Here is a 16,954-nt window from a genome sequence, read left to right as displayed (position 1 = left end):
AGAGCAGAGTGGAGGGAGAGTGAAGGAGAGGAGAGTGGAGTGGAGGGAGGGAGGGAGAGAGGAAGAGGAGAGTGAAGACGGAAAGAGGAGAGTGGAGGGAGAGAGGAAGAGGGAGAGTGAAGAGGGAGAGAGAGAGGAAGAGGAGAGTGAAGAGGAGGGAGAGGAGAATGGAGGGAGAGAAGAAGAGGAGAGTGAAGAGGAGGGAGAGGAGAGTGGAGGAAGCAGAGGAGGGGAAGAGGGAGAACACACCTGAGAGCAGAGCCTACGTTTCCATGGAGTGAACCTGCCCCAAGTCCCACCATTCACCCTTGTACCACACAACCTGTGACTAAATTGACATTGGCAGGGGTTTTGAAATTGTTTTTAAAAGTGGTAGGAACTTATATCTGTTCCAGAGCTTGTAATGGATTACAACAAGAAAATGGGCGGGGTTGACCATCTTGACCAACTGAGGAGCTATTACAATGTTGGACGCACAGACAGAAAATGGTGGAAGAGAGGATGTGGGGTGTGCATCCAGAGGGGACGCAGGGCAAAGGGTGGGGGATGTATAGAAACCTCCTTTGGGTGTTCTGTGCCACTTTTCAGGATGGGGCAGTGCTCCCAGAAGTTCCATAACATGTTGTAGGCTAAATGCAAACACTAAAGTGACAGTGTGAAATATGAATTTGTCCTACAAATCTTTTAGGGAAATTGTGTACTTTTTAAAATAGTCTCTGAACAGTTGTGTTTTGTGTCTTCTCTCTACATCTGTTTCTATCTAATACTTGTTGCATTCACTGAATTGTTGTCAAAGTAGGCTACTATTTCTACATTTTGTGTCAGGCCTGGTCTGTACTAAATCTTATTGAGAGAGGTTACCTACATTTTGAAATAGTCTCTGAATAGTTGTTTGCATTTCTACAGAAATAAGAATCGTTGTCAGTCAAATAGCTTACTTTGTGTGGGTTTGAGATACTTTCTGAATATTGTCCACTATAACATTTTGGATAATATGTAATATTTATGTAAATAATATTTATAAGTATAATATATTATACTTGGTACATTTTGAGTGAGTAATTTAGTCCAATTTAGTTTTTTTTTGTTGAGTGTTAGTTGTTTTTTGATAGTGAGTGTCTTTACACAATGGAAGACAAAATGAGTGTTATTCCTATTGACATGAATGTGGGGTCACATTAAAGAAGAGGTTGTGCTCTTTAAAAACTAAGTTAACTTGTAATTGTCATTTGTTCGTTGTTTTTGAGCCATGTCTTTTTGTTTGAAATGTGAGAATTTGCTTTATCTAGAACATTCTCAGTAATCTACAGCAGCATTCTATAATTATATTGGGGTCTAAACAGTTAAGAGAAAATATATATTTTAAATGCACAGATTGAAAGACAAAAAGAAAGTTCTGAAAACACTCAATCCAACCAACCAAATTAATCAATATTTCAAATGGAACCTTACTGGGGATCTGTTTGACAAATTGTTTTAACAAATAGTGTACCAACTGAAGCCAAACGTGTGCTGTATGCATAGTCAAAGAAGACCTATTGATTTCAATATGTGCACACACACAAAAGGGGTTGGAAAAAGAAGAGCACTCTTTATCCCCGCCAGGTGCCCCAGAAAAGCCCACTAGTATGCAGTACAATTTCCGCTCACAGAGGCAGGCCTGGCCCAAACACACAGGCACTTTGAGCTCATTACTGGCCATTCACAGGCTAAAAGCCTATCTCTGTGTCCTCTCTGTGAAGATACTAATTTCACAACAAGCCTCCCTCACAGCCCATTTCTTAAAGGCTAGTGGTTCAGGGGGGTGTTGGGGTGTAGGGGGGGGGGGGTGCACAAAGCATAGATAGAGACCAAAGACCGTCCTCATGGGGAATGCCTCCATATTTCCTCTCCCCCTCCCTCCCTCTCCTAAAATGAAAGACAATGGTGTAACTACCCCTCCATTATTCTGCCAAATGTATTCTGAGTCATTATCTTGCTCTCAGAGAGACCGCTTTCCTCTTCCATTCCATTCCAAGAACCAATTTTCTCCTATTACTGCCTTAACTTTGAGAGGAGAGGAGGAAGTCTGACTTGTTTGTCACGTCCCCGCCGTCCGTTCATCCCCTCCTCTTCACCTATTCTAATCCTAAACAGATGTCCATCAGTGGCAGGAAATAAAATTGAACAAAAAACCCAAACAAATCTATGCACTCACAATGACCCATCCTTTAACAACCTAAAAACAGATTGTGTCTGCATGGGAGCAAGTTTGGGTTAACCACTCCTGAAGGTACTGCTAGTGCACATGCACATACTCCCCCAGAAACCACCCGCACCCTATTCGCTAATCAAGTCCACACACAGTTATTTTATTACACCAAAGAGAGGAGAAGTCCAAAGCCAGGAGTATTGGCCCCTGCCCCCCTTCTGCCATCTCCACTGCCGCAGGGTTAGGAATGGGGGTGGAAGATCCATCTCTGGAGAGGAGGGAATAAACTGGAATAAAGAGACTGTGTGCTGGTGGAAAGGGGGTATTCTCTTAGTTTAAAGGTTGTTAAAGTGGCGCATTGATCACAGGAGATGTCTCTCCCTGTCTAGATAGGCATCCAGCCAGGTGGGGAGAGCAATCCGAGAAAAGGGCCGCTCACGCTCCAACAGTGGAAGCCATTGTAGGAATGTATGAGTAGTGTGTGTGTGTGTCAGTTTGTGTTTGCGTCTCTCTGTCAATCTGTCTGTGCATGTGTGTGTGTTTGTGTGTGTGTGTGCGTGCAGCCCTGGTGGTGACCCCTCTCCTCATCCACCATAGCAGGCCTGGTCAGGGAGCCTAGTGGCTGGCTGGCTGGCTGGTAGTGGGCCTGCTTACTAAACAGGGCGGGGCCTAATTGAATGGTGACCCACCGGCTCACTGTGGGACGCCCCATGCAGCGCTTTTAACAAGCTGCTGTGTCTCCCCTGTTAATCAGCCCAAACAAGTTAATCCAATAGACACACTCAAAGCCCTTTCTTTTCCTTTAACAAGGCACTGCCTCTACCCCCTAATCTCCTAGCTCCCCTCTCTCCCTCTCCTTCTAACCCCTCTGTCTTTCTCTCTCCCACCATACCGCCACATGAATGGACGGAGAATGAAAGGCCGCATTAGGAGTGGCTGGCAGTAACCCCCCTTCCCCTTAACTTTCCTCCACACACAGAATTATACACACACACACACACACACACTCTACGGTGGATAGAGCACACAATAGGACAGCTACAGACAAACACAAAAAAGGAGAGACTCCCACAGATCACAGACACACACAAGTATAAACACACACACACACATCCTGAGAGGACATTTGCTGACAGGCAGGCTCGCTGGGACATTAAATAAAGCATTGTTAACAAACCCCCACAGCTCCACAAACAAGAGACCCTATAACAACACAGTCTATATACCCAACAGTCCTACACAGCCCAAAACACCAGCAGAACCAATCTCTAGACCAACATTAGGCCATTGTGTTCTAAAGGCTACAGGAACCATTTGGAAGTCGACACATTATTTTCTATAACATGTAAGGAGGATGGCACAGCAGGATGCATTAACTTCATTGTTACTATTGATGGTAATACAGTATGATAATAATTAGAAAACCTTACCTCTGAAGTAAGTATGCCTACCAGAAAGTAGCCATTGTCACCACACAGCCTAGTTTGTTAGATAATGCCATGCTAAGTACCAGCTAAAACTGGGCTGTCAAATAAAATAAAGCGGTACTCTTTTGGTTCCATATTCCAGTCAGCTTCAGTTTATCAGTCACGAGATGCTGTCAGTCCAATCGCAGAGAGTAAACGGTCATCTACACACCTGCATACACTAATCTAATGTCAAGCATGTCATAGCAATTGAGTTCTGGGCCAATTGCTGCACCAGCACAGGGCTAGTGGTCATTAATGCCCAATAAAAGGCCACCCAAATGAGTCAACTGTGACACTCTGACCAAGCAACAAGCCCTGTATTACAGTATATGTATGACAAATAAATACAGTTATAGGTGCTGCTGTTGCCCTGTGGGAAATGAAAGCGAAAGTGGAGTCTGTCAGAGACAACGGAGGAAACCGGAGCAAGTCTGCATTTAGTCTCTGTGGTCCACGGCAAAGAAGTGACTTTCCTGTAACGGCCCCCATGATGTCTCCAGCTCTTGACATGTCAGTGAGTCACTGGGTTGCTCTATAGACTACACCGCTAACTGACTACATGCTAAGACAGCCGCTCCTGAAGTAGGACTTAACATCCAAATCAGCTTACATTTTCTTTATTCTTAAAATACATTATTTAAAAAAAATAGCTAGATTTTTGTTTAAAGCTAAGCTAACTTTAAAATTATGCCTAGAGGGCTTTTACTAGACTTAGTTATGGAACTGATTATCTTTCAGTAAAACTCTATCATACTGTTCTCAAGGCCTCGTCTCCAAACCTAGTCTTAAAAAACCCACAGAGTGTATCCCAGGGTCACACTCTGAAATTGTGTCACAGATAGATCTATTCATGGAGTAACAACAACAACCAAACAACGGTCTATTCTACTGCCACCTCCCCCACGCTGCTCCGTTTGAATTTTGAAAAGAGCGTCGTCTTTCGCCGTTTTGTTCGTTGGTGCCGTCGTTTCTCAGCTTGGCTCCAACAGATCAAAGAGAAGACAACGTCATTTTAGGAAGAAATCAAACGCAGATGAACAGAGGACGACCTAAAGAGCACCCACACGTCACACGCAAACAAAATGCTCCCGTTTGAAAATACTGTATGTACGTCTGGAAATATGTGTGTGCTGGTCAATATATTAATGGAATATAATTAAAAACAAACAATGTGATGCCTTTCCTTCTCTCCTTCATGTTTAAATCTGAACAACACAACTCTGTGTTAGTACTAAGGTGACCCCAATTCTCATTGGTACAAAGCACAAGTGCAGGGTCTCTGATTGGAGGGAGTCACATATCAAATGTTCAGTGGTGCAGGGATGAGGCCCTCTTCGGGATAATCAAACAGTCCACAGTTTAAATATTGACACTGATTGCATTCAATAAAAAACTGACAGATGACAGACAAATTTACTTTTGTGTTGTTGGATTTCAGGTCCCTACTATGTGGCAATGAGCACACAGCAAAACACAGTCAGAAACCTAGCAGGTGTTTTCCTCCACGCACGCACACACACACACACACACACACTCAGTCACGTTTTTAGACCCAAGGATCTCAACAGTCCTCCCTCTACCTTGTAATGCTCAAGTGTCCAGCTGTTGTCATCGTGCTCCTTCTCAAAGCTGGCCCTGACCGAGCAAAGCCGAGCTGCTTGCGCTACGAGAGACAATCCTATTGGACGGTGAGGGAGGGGAGACCTAATGCACGTTTATCTTAATCACCTGCTGGCTACAGACGGCACGGAAACGCCACCAAGCTGTTCCCATGGAACCAGGAGATATGGAGACCAATATGACCGGTAGACTTGTCTGTCTCAGACTCACAAAACAGTGAGATCTAAGACAAATCGAAGAGAACGAGTGTGCGGTAAGATGAACCGTTGGGGTAAGCAATCGTGGAGTGAGAGCGGCTGGGGATGACTGATTATTAGTCCATCTCTTCCTTCTCAAGGATTTGGAGAAGTTTTGTTCCCTGGGGGAGAGGGGGGCATGTCAGATTGGAAAAGAGTTAGCCTCTTTCTTTGAGAGAGATAGGAAAGAGAGAGTGACAGAGAGCGAGAGAGAGAGCTAGAGAGAGACAGCTAGAGAGAGAGCTAGAGAGAGAGAAAGCAAGCTAGAGAGAGAGAGCGAGAGAGAAAATCCTTTGCATTATCATTAACAGCAGACTCGTACATTTCTCAGTGAAAACAATGTACTGAGCAAATGTCAAATTGGCTTTTTACCAAATTACCGTACAACAGAACACGTATTCACCCTGCACACCCTAATTGACAAACAAACAAACCAAAACAAAGGCAAAGTCTTCTCATGCTTTGTTGATTTCAAAAAAGCTTTTGACTCAATTTGGCATGAGGGTCTGCTATACAAATTGATGGAAAGTGGTGTTGGGGGAAAAACATACGACATTATAAAAAAAAAAAAAATGTACATAAACAACAAGTGTGCGGTTAAAATTGGCAAAAAATACACACATTTCTTTCCACAGGGCTGTGGGCTGAGACAGGGATGCAGCTTAAGCCCCACCCTCTTCAACATACACACATACAGTGGGGGAAAAAAGTATTTAGTCAGCCACCAATTGTGCAAGTTCTCCCACTTAAAAAGATGAGAGAGGCCTGTAATTTTCATCATAGGTACACGTCAACTATGACAGACAAAATGAGAAAAAAAAATCCAGATAATCACATTGTAGGATTTTTAATGAATTTATTTGCAAATTATGGTGGAAAATAAGCATTTGGTACCCTTTGTTGGCAATGACACAGGTCAAACGTTTTCTGTAAGTCTTCACAAGGTTCACACACACTGTTGCTGGTATTTTGGCCCATTCCTCCATGCAGATCTCCTCTAGAGCAGTGATGTTTTGGGGCTGTCACTGGGCAACACGGACTTTCAACTCCCTCCAAAGATTTTCTATGGGGTTGAGATCTGGAGACTGGCTAGGCCACTCCAGGACCTTGAAATGCTTCTTACGAAGCCACTCCTTCGTTGCCCGGGCGGTGTGTTTGGGATCATTGTCATGCTGAAAGTCCCAGCCACATATCATCTTCAATGCCCTTGCTGATGGAAGGAGGTTTTCACTCAAAATCTCACGATACATGGCCCCATTCATTCTTTCCTTTACACGGATCAGTCGTCCTGGTCCCTTTGCAGAAAAACAGCCCCAAAGCATGATGTTTCCACCCCCATGCTTCACAGTAGGTATGGTGTTCTTTGGATGCAACTCAGCATTCTTTGTCCTCCAAACACGACGAGTTGAGTTTTTACCAAAAAGTTATATTTTGGTTTCATCTGACCATAAGACATTCTCCCAATCCTCTTCTGGATCATCCAAATGCACTCTAGCAAACTTCAGACGGGCCTGGACATGTACTGGCTTAAGCAGGGGGACACGTCTGGCACTGCAGGATTTGAGTCCCTGGCGGCGTAGTGTGTTACTGATGGTAGGCTTTGTTACTTTGGTCCCAGCTCTCTGCAGGTCATTCACTAGGTCCCCCCGTGTGGTTCTGGGATTTTTGCTCACCGTTCTTGTGATCATTTTGACCCCACGGGGTGAGATCTTGCGTGGAGCCCCAGATCGAGGGAGATTATCAGTGGTCTTGTATGTCTTCCATTTCCTAATAATTGCTCCCACAGTTGATTTCTTCAAACCAAGCTGCTTACCTATTGCAGATTCAGTCTTCCCAGCCTGGTGCAGCTCTACAATTTTGTTTCTGGTGTCCTTTGACAGCTCTTTGGTGGCTGACTAAATACTTTTTTCCCCCACTGTACACACACACACACACACACACACACACATACTTGAAGTCGGAAGTTTACATACACTTCGGTTGGAGTCATTAAAACTTGTTTTTCAACCATTCTTGTCGGTTAGGACATCTACTTTGTGCATGACACAAGTAATTTTTCCAACAATTGTTTAGACAGATTATTTCACTGTATCACAATTCCAGTGGGTCAGAAGTTTACGTACACTAAGTTGACTGTGCCTTTAAACAGCTTGGGAAATTCCAGAAAATGATGTCATGGCTTTAGAAGCTTCTGATAGGCTAATTGACATCCTTTGAGTCAATTGGAGGTGTAGCTGTGGATGTATTTCAAGGCCTACCTTCAAACTCAGTGCCTCTTTCCTTGACATCATGGGAAAATCAACAGAAATCAGCCAAGACCTCAGGGGAAAAAATGGTAGACCTCCACAAGTCTGGTTCATCCTTGGAAGCAATTTCCAAATGCCTGAAGGTACCACTTTCCTCTGTACAAACAATAGTACGCAAGTATAAACACCATGGGACCACGCAGCCGTCATACCGCTCAGGAAGGAGACGCGTTGTCTCCTAGAGATTAACGTACTTTGGTGCGAAAAGTGCAAATCAATCCCAGAACAACAGCAAAGGACCTTGAAGATGCTGGAGGAAACAGGTACAAAAGTATCTATGTCCACAGTAAAACGAGTCCTATATCAACATAACCTAAAAGTCCGCTCAGCAAGGAAGAAGCCACTGCTCCAAAACCACCATCAAAAAGCCAGACTACGGTTTGCAACTGCACATGGGGACAAAGATCGTACTTTTTGGAGAAATGTCCTCTGGTCTGATGAAACAAAAATAGAACTGTTTGGCCATAATGACCATCGTTATGATTAAATGTCAGGAATTGTGAAAAACTGAGTTTAAATGTATTTGGCGAAGGTGTATGTAAACTTCCGACATCAACTGTATATACAGCTGTGGAAAAAATTAAGAGACCTCAGCATCTCTACATGTATGACAGCCATTCCATTCCAGTGTCTGTCGAATTCCAACACAGGCACACCTCATTCTACTGAATTAGGTACTGATTAGGTGATCACATGAACCAAATCTTATTTAACGAGGAAAAGTATAAAAAACACTGCTGTGGTCATCACTATCCTCTTGCAATAGGACCAGCTGGATGGTAAAAACAGTGCTAATAGTACCTCAAAAGTAATATTAATAAAACAATAACTATTGACTATCCCAAAAGAGTTGAAAAGGGACGTTTTGAGTGAGGAAAAGAAGGGTTCAATTCTGGCTTTACTGGCTGGGGGATACAGTGAGCGTCAGGTTGCTTCCATCCTTAAAATTTCAAAGACGACGGTTCATAAGAACAAGGTCAAGCAGCAGCCATTGGAGACAACAAAGCTACAGACCGGCAGAGGGTGAAAACGACTCTCTATTGACCGGGATGACCGCCAACTAATACGAATGTCACTCAACAACCGTAGGATGACATCAAGTGACCTACCTTTTGCTCTGACATTGTTCCCCAACTCTGAGGATTGTTTTTTCCAGCAGGATAATGCGCCATGCCACACAGCCAGGTCAATCAAGGTGTGGATGGAGGACCACCAGATCAAGACCCTGTCATGGCCAGCCCAATCTCCAAACCTGAACCCCATTGAAAACTTCTGGAGTGTGATCAAGAGGAAGATGGATGGTCACAAGCCATCAAACAAAGCCGAGCTGCTTGTATTTTGCGCCAGGAGTGGCATAAAGTCACCCAACATCAATGTGAAAGACTGGTGGAGAGCATGCCAAGACGCATGAAAGCTGTGATTGAAAATCAGGGTTATTCCACTAAATATTGATTTCTGAACTCTTCCTAAGTTAAAACATGACTATTGTGTTGTTTAAAAATGAACATGAAATTATTTTCTTTGCATTATTCGAGGTCTGACAACACTGCGTATTTTTTGTTATTTTGACCAGTTGTCATTTTCTGAAAATAAATGCTCTAAATGACAATATTTGTATTTGGAATTTGGGAAAAATGTTGTCAGTAGTTTATAGAATAAAACAAAATTTTTATTTTTACCCAAACACATACCTATAAATAGTAAAACTAGAGAAACTGATAATTTTGCAGTGGTCTCTTAATTTTTACCGCAGCTGTATAGATATCAACGAATTGGCGAGGGCACTAGAACAGTCTGCAGCACCCGGCCTCACCCTACTAGAATCTGAAGTAAAATGTCTACTTTTTGCTGATGATCTGGTGCTTCTGTCCCCAACCAAGGAGGGCCTACAGCAGCACATAGATCTTCTGCACAGATTCTGTCAGACCTGGGCCCTGACAGTAAATCTCAGTAAGACAAAATAATGGTGTTCCAAAAAAGGTCCAGTTGCCAGGACCACAAATACAAATTCCATCTAGACAACGTTGCCCTAGAGCACACAAAAAACGATGCATACCTCGGCCTAAACATCTGCGCCACAGGTAACTTCCACAAAGCTGTGAACGATCTGAGAGACAAGGCAAGAAAGGCCTTCTTTGCCATCAAAAGGAACATAAAATTCAACATACCAATTAGGATCTGGCTAAAAATACTTGAATCAGTTATAGAACCCATTGCCCTTTATGGTTGTGAGGTCTGGGGTCCGCTCACCAACCAAGAATTCACAAAATGGGACAAACACCAAATTGAGACTCTGCATGCAGAATTCTGCCAAAAATATCCTCTGTGTACAACGTAAAACACCAAATAATGCATGCAGAGCAAAATTAGTACGATACCCACTAATTATCAAGATCCAGAAAAGAGACGTTCAATTCTACAACCACCTAAAAGGAAGCGATTCCCAAACCTTCCATAACAAAGCCATCACCTACAGAGAGATTAACCTGGAGAAGAGTCCCCTAAGCAAGCTGGTCCCTGGGCTCTGTTCACAAACACAAACAGACCCCACAGAGCCCCAGGACAGCAACACAATTGAACCCAACCAAATCATGAGAAAACAAAAAGATAATTACTTGACACATTGGAAAGAATTTACAAAAAAACAGAGCAAACTAGAATAGTGAACATAGCCTTGCTATTGAGAAAGGCCACCATAGCCTGTCTTCTCTTGAGAGCCAGGTCTGCCTATGTGCACACTGCCAACAAAATGAGGTGGAAACTGAGCTGCACTTACTAACTTCCTGCCAAATGTATGACCATATTAGAAACACATACTTCCCTCAGATCACACAGACCCACAAAGAATTTGAAAACAAATCCAATATGGATAAACTCCCATACAGTGGGGAGAACAAGTATTTGATACACTGCCGATTTTGCAGGTTTTCCTACTTACAAAGCATGTAGAGGTCTGTAATTTTTATCATAGGTACACTTCACCTGTGAGAGACGGAATCTAAAACAAAAATACAGAAAATCACATTGTGTAATTTTTAAGTAATTAATTAGCATTCTATTGCATGACATAAGTATTTGATCACCTACCAACCAGTAAGAATTCCGGCTCTCACAGACCTGTTAGTTTTTCTTTAAGAAGCCCTCCTGTTCTCCACTCATTACCTGTATTAACTGCACCTGTTTGAACTCATTACCTGTATAAAAAGACACCTGTCCACACACTCAATCAAACAGACTCCAACCTCTCCACAATGGCCAAGACCAGAGAGCTGTGTAAGAACATCAGGGATAAAATTGTAGACCTGCACAAGGCTGGGATAGGCTACAGGACAATAGGCAAGCGGCTTGGTGAGAAGGCAACAACTGTTGGCGCAATTATTAGAAAATGGAAGATCAAGATGACGGTCAATCACCCTCGGTCTGGGGCTCCATGCAAGATCTCACCTCGTGGGGCATCAATGATCATGAGGAAGGTGAGGGATCAGCCCAGAACTACACGGCAGGACCTGGTCAATGACCTGAGAGCTGGGACCACAGTCTCAAAGAAAACCATTAGTAACACACTACGCCGTCATGGATTAAAATCCTGCAGCGCACGCAAGGTCCCCCTGCTCAAGCCAGCGCATGTCCAGGCCCGTCTGAAGTTTGCCAATGACCATCTGGATGATCCAGAGGAGGAATGGGAGAAGGTCATGTGGTCTGATGAGACAAAAATAGAGCTTTTTGGTCTAAACTCCACTCGCCGTGTTTGGAGGAAGAAGAAGGATGAGTACAACCCCAAGAACACCATCCCAACCGTGAAGCATGGAGGTGGAAACATCATTCTTTGGGGATGCTTTTCTGCAAAGGGGACAGGATGACTGCACTGTATTGAGGGGAGGATGGATGGGGCCATGTATCGCGAGATCTTGGCCAACAACCTCCTTCCCTCAGTAAGAGCATTGAAGATGGGTCAAGACTGGGTCTTCCAGCATGACAACGACCCAAAACACACAGCCAGGGCAACTAAGGAGTGGCTCCGTAAGAAGCATCTCAAGGTCCTGGACTGGCCTAGCCAGTCTCCAGACCTGAACCCAATAGAAAATCTTTGGAGGGAGCTGAAAGTCCGTATTGCCCAGCGACAGCCCCGAAACCTGAAGGATTTGGAGAAGGTCTGTATGGAGGAGTGGGCCAAAATCCCTGCTGCAGTTTGTGCAAACCTGGTCAAGACCTACAGGAAACGTATGATCTCTGTAATTGCAAACAAAGATTTCTGTACCAAATATTAAGTTCTGCTTTTCTGATGTATCAAATAATTATGTCATGCAATAAAATGCAAATTAATTACTTAAAAATTATACAATGTTATTTTCTGGATTTTTGTTTTAGATTCCGTCTCTCACAGTTGAAGTGTACCTATGATACAAATTACAGACCTTTACATGCTTTGTAAGTAGGAAAACCTGCAAAATCGGCAGTGTATCAAATACTTGTTCTCCACACTGTATCTATTGGGTAAAATACCAGTGTGCCATCACAGCAGCAAGATTTGTGACCTGTTGCCACAAGAAAAGGTCAACCAGTGAAGAACAAAACACCATTGTAAATACAACCTATATTTAACTATTTGCACATCAGTATAACAATGTATATATAGACATAATATGACATTTGAAATGTCTTTATTCTTTTGTGAGTGTAATGTTTACTGTAAATGTTTTATTGTTTATTTCACTTGCTTTGGAAATGTAAACATATGTTTCCCATGCCAATAAAGCTCTTACATTGAAATTGAATTGAATTGAGAGAGATAGAGATAGAAGGAACTAGGTTGAAGTTATCCTCTTTATTGATGTCGCTTCTGAAGTTCAAGGTAGTCTGTGTTCCCGGCACATCAAAAACATCAGTGTAAAAAAGCCCAGAGACATCTTTCTTCCTGTGGCCACCTCTCCATCAGAATAGTGGCTGCTACTCCAGGCTGCAGCCCTGTGAGTTTCAGCTCTGCGCCCAGGTTAGTCCGTCACTGGAGACAGGTAGTGCTGCCAACACCAAGTAATTAGTGCAGATGGAGACCGTAATACTCTTTTCCCCTCCCAGCAGAAATGGCAAGGGAGTGAATTCTATCAATTTCGACATATTAATTCAATTTCAAACCACTCCTGAGTCTGACACCTTGCTGGAGGGCGGAGATAATGGGAATGGTGAGTGGCAGTCTGACGCGTGACCTCCGCTCTGAATATTGAAGTCTGTGACGTCACATACACCAAAATACTATAGACAACCTATCTCTTTTCTCTCTCAGAAACAAAACAAACCCTCACTCCTGATTCCTGACCCTAGGCATTACAACTGGGACCCTATCCACAGTCAGCTAAAAACCCATTATAGCTAGGTCAGTCGTTCCTGCACCACCATGCCTCCCTCCCATATTTTTTCTATTTTTTCCCTTTTTTGGAAGATCTAGTTGGAGATCCATTAGCATGAGAAAGCAGCCTGGTAATTGTCTTCACCCCACTGAGTTATCCCTGGGTAGAGGATTAGCTAGAGAGAGCCCTGTTTCAACTGCACAGATGCTGCTGCCTCCTGCCCACAACCCACTCCACATTAGATAAAGACCGCCCAGGGTGAAGCAAAGTGACCCTTAACTTCAAACAATATTAAATCAAACACCCGGGCAGGAAGTTGAAAATGTATTCCCCCCCCCTTCCCTACCGAACATGGCCAAATCAAGCTCTGTACCGCATCGCCGTGCGCCTCCCAAATGTTGTAACAATGCGTATGGCTCTGCATTGACATGATTGGTTGACGGTAGGTGGGGGCGGTAAGTCCTGTATAAACAAACTTATTTGACAACTTCCGTCGCAACAGCTCTGCACAGCGCAAGTAGTATGAATGCCCTGACTTCTGCATAGGCCGCATCGCAGTAAATGTTGTACGGCCAATGCAGACTCCGGAATGACCATAAATCATCTTTCACTCTATGCTAATCACATCCTATTTGAATAATGAGGCGATAGCACCGCTCCCTCCTGCCCAGTCCCTCTGCATCCTTCACTGGAGTCTTTGATAGACACTCATTTTAGTTTCATCTATAAAGCTCCTCTCATGCATTTTTTATAAAATCTATTACTTTAGGATTAAATTATTTAAAAAAGACTGTCCTGCTTACATTTTTTATAGTTTGCATAATTGGTATCAGGGCCCCGAATGCGAGCTATAAAAACCCGGTTTGTACAAGACTGAGGTCCGGAACGATCCAGACCAAGCCTACAGAGTACCGTCTGTACACACACACACAAACTCTCGTCTACTGTGCCCCAACAGCCCCCTCACTTTCCCCTTTCTTCGCAGCGTCAGGAAGTCTGCAGCATAATGCAGCGGCCTCCTTTGTTTTGCTGTAATGGAGGCCTCCTGGTCCATCTTCCCCAGCCAGTAGCTCAGCTCCACTCTGTACTGACCAGGCATCGTGAGACACACACAGCCTTTTCGCTCATACTCCTCCTCCTCAATTTTATTACAGCAGCCCACAGCCTCCCCAGCGCCAGGGCGAAACCAGGTGGCTTATGCGTTTCCTCCTTGGCTCACCAAAGTTTCCCCCGACACACCTTCAATTCAATTAAGATGATTTAAGCTAGCCAGCCCCCCAGAGAATAAGACAGAGTAAGGAATGTCGAGCAGCACCACCAGACGAGGGGGTAAGAGAGAGAGAGAGAGAGAGAGAGAGAGAGAGAGAGAGAGAGAGAGAGAGAGAGAGGGAGGATAGGGAGGATGGCGATGAAGGTAGGAAACAGCAGTGACATCACAGTAGTGAATAAATAGAAAAAGGCTCTCGTTGTAAATTGTCCATCGCTCATGACAAACGATCTGATAGGGGGGAGTTTCTCCCGACGATGCGTTCGTTCTCAATAGACTGGTTATTCACAGCTCTATCTATTGTGCCCCGCCGCACAATTAATAATACGATGGTGGAAAATATGTATATATTCATACAGTGGGGAAAAAAAGTATTTAGTCAGCCACCAATTGTGCAAGTTCTCCTACTTAAAAAGGCCTGTAATTTTCATCATAGATACACGTCAACTATGACAGACAAAATGAGAAGAAAAAAATCCAGAAAATCACATTGTAGGATTTTAAATGAATTTATTTGCAAATTATGGTGGAAAATAAGTATTTGGTCAATAACAAAAGTTTCTCAATACTTTGTTATATACCCTTTGTTGGCAATGACACAGGTCAAGCGTTTTCTGTAAGTCTTCACAAGGTTTTCACACACTGTTGCTGGTATTTTGGCCCATTCCTCCATGCATATCTCCTCTAGAGCAGTGATGTTTTGGGGCTGTCGCTGGGCAACACGGACTTTCAACTCCCTCCAAAAATTTTCTATGGGGTTGAGATCTGGAGACTGGCTAGGCCACTCCAGGACCTTGAAATGCTTCTTACGAAGCCACTCCTTCGTTGCCCGGGCGGTGTGTTTGGGATCATTGTCATGCTGAAAGACCCAGCCACATTTCATCTTCAATGCCCTTGCTGATGGAAGGAGGTTTTCACTCAAAATCTCACGATACATGACCCCATTCATTCTTTCCTTTACACGGATCAGTCGTCCTGGTCCCTTTGCAGAAAAACAGCCCCAAAGCATGATGTTTCCACCCCCATGCTTCACAGTAGGTATGGTGTTCTTTGGATGCAACTCAGCATTCTTTGTCCTCCAAACACGACGAGTTGAGTTTTTACCAAAAAGTTCTATTTTGGTTTCATCTGACCATATGACATTCTCCCAATCCTCTTCTGGATCATCCAAATGCACTCTAGCAAACTTCAGACGGGCCTGGACATGTACTGGCTTAAGCAGGGGGACACGTCTGGCACTGCAGGATTTGTGTCCCTGGCGGCGTAGTGTGTTACTGATGGTAGGCTTTGTTACTTTGGTCCCAGCTCTCTGCAGGTCATTCACTAGGTCCCCCCGTGTGGTTCTGGGATTTTTGCTCACCGTTTTTGTGATCATTTTGACCCCACGGGGTGAGATCCTGCGTGGAGCCCCAGATCGAGGGAGATTATCAGTGGTCTTGTATGTCTTCCATTTCCTAATAATTGCTCCCACAGTTGATTTCTTCAAACCAAGCTGCTTACCTATTCAGATTCAGTCTTCCCAGCCTGGTGCAGGTCTACAATTTTGTTTCTGGTGTCCTTTGACAGCTCTTTGGTCTTGGCCATAGTGGAGTTTGGAGTGTGACTGTTTGAGGTTGTGGACAGGTGTCTTTTATACTGATAACAAGTTCAAACAGGTGCCATTAATACAGGTAACGAGTGGAGGACAGAGGAGCCTCTTAAAGAAGAAGTTACAGGTCTGTGAGAGCCAGAAATCTTGCTTGTTTGTAGGTGACCAAATACTTATTTTCCACCATAATTTGCAAATAAATTCATTAAAAATCCTACAATGTGATTTTATGGATTTTCTTTCCTCAATTTTTCTGTCATAGTTGACGTGTATCTATGATGAAAATTACAGGCCTCTCTCATATTTTTAAGTGGGAGAACTTGCACAATTGGTGGCTGACTAAATACTTTTTTCCCCCACTGTATATGCAGTGGAGCTGCCACCAGCAGGTGTGGGTGTCGAGAAGGGTGGAGGAGGCGGGTGCCGTTGGTGGTGTTTAACCCCAGTTTGAAAGAGGAGCAGCACAGTGGTTGGTGACTGTGGGGATTGGTGAGGACCTGTAAACCTGCTAAGTAGCCTTTGCTGTTTTTGTCAGTTTACAGTGGTGGCAGCTGGTGTCTAGGGACACCTAGTTCTGTGGTAGCCTGTTTTTACCAGGTGACCGCCTCTCCTGCCCCCTGGCTGCCTCCTGCACTTTCTGATACACTCTCTCTCTTCCTCCCACAACCCAGCATAAGGCTGCTCATGCCCCACGGAAGAGACAAAACAAATATACATTTCAATAGATCCTCAAATCAGCAGTGAATAGACAAAGAGTGACATCAGCAGCCTAAATGCTAACTAAGACCAGTTTGAACTGCAAATCAGTTTGGAGGAGTGTTTCCCCTTCACATCTCAGATGTCTTTTGAATGCTTGATCCAGACAGCCTGAGCTGAATAGGCTGTGATGTTAAAGGGAGAGCTGCTAGATAAATGTGCACACAGCCAAGGCA

The 16,954-nt window shown here is 43.9% G+C and overlaps 1 protein-coding gene across 1 annotated transcript in view; it reads right to left on the bottom strand.

The window, feature by feature from the left end:
• LOC311141530 (protein FAM222A-like) overlaps positions 1-16,954 on the bottom strand; it is a 78,477-nt gene that overhangs the window by 43,687 nt on the left and 17,836 nt on the right. The window lies entirely within an intron of this gene.

The sequence above is a fragment of the Coregonus lavaretus genome, assembly GCF_964263955.1.
Source record: "Coregonus lavaretus genome assembly, chromosome: 14".
NCBI classification, from domain to species: Eukaryota; Metazoa; Chordata; class Actinopteri; order Salmoniformes; family Salmonidae; genus Coregonus; species Coregonus lavaretus.
Note: the sequence above shows the minus strand (reverse complement) of the source record. Positions and strands in the feature narration are given on the sequence as shown.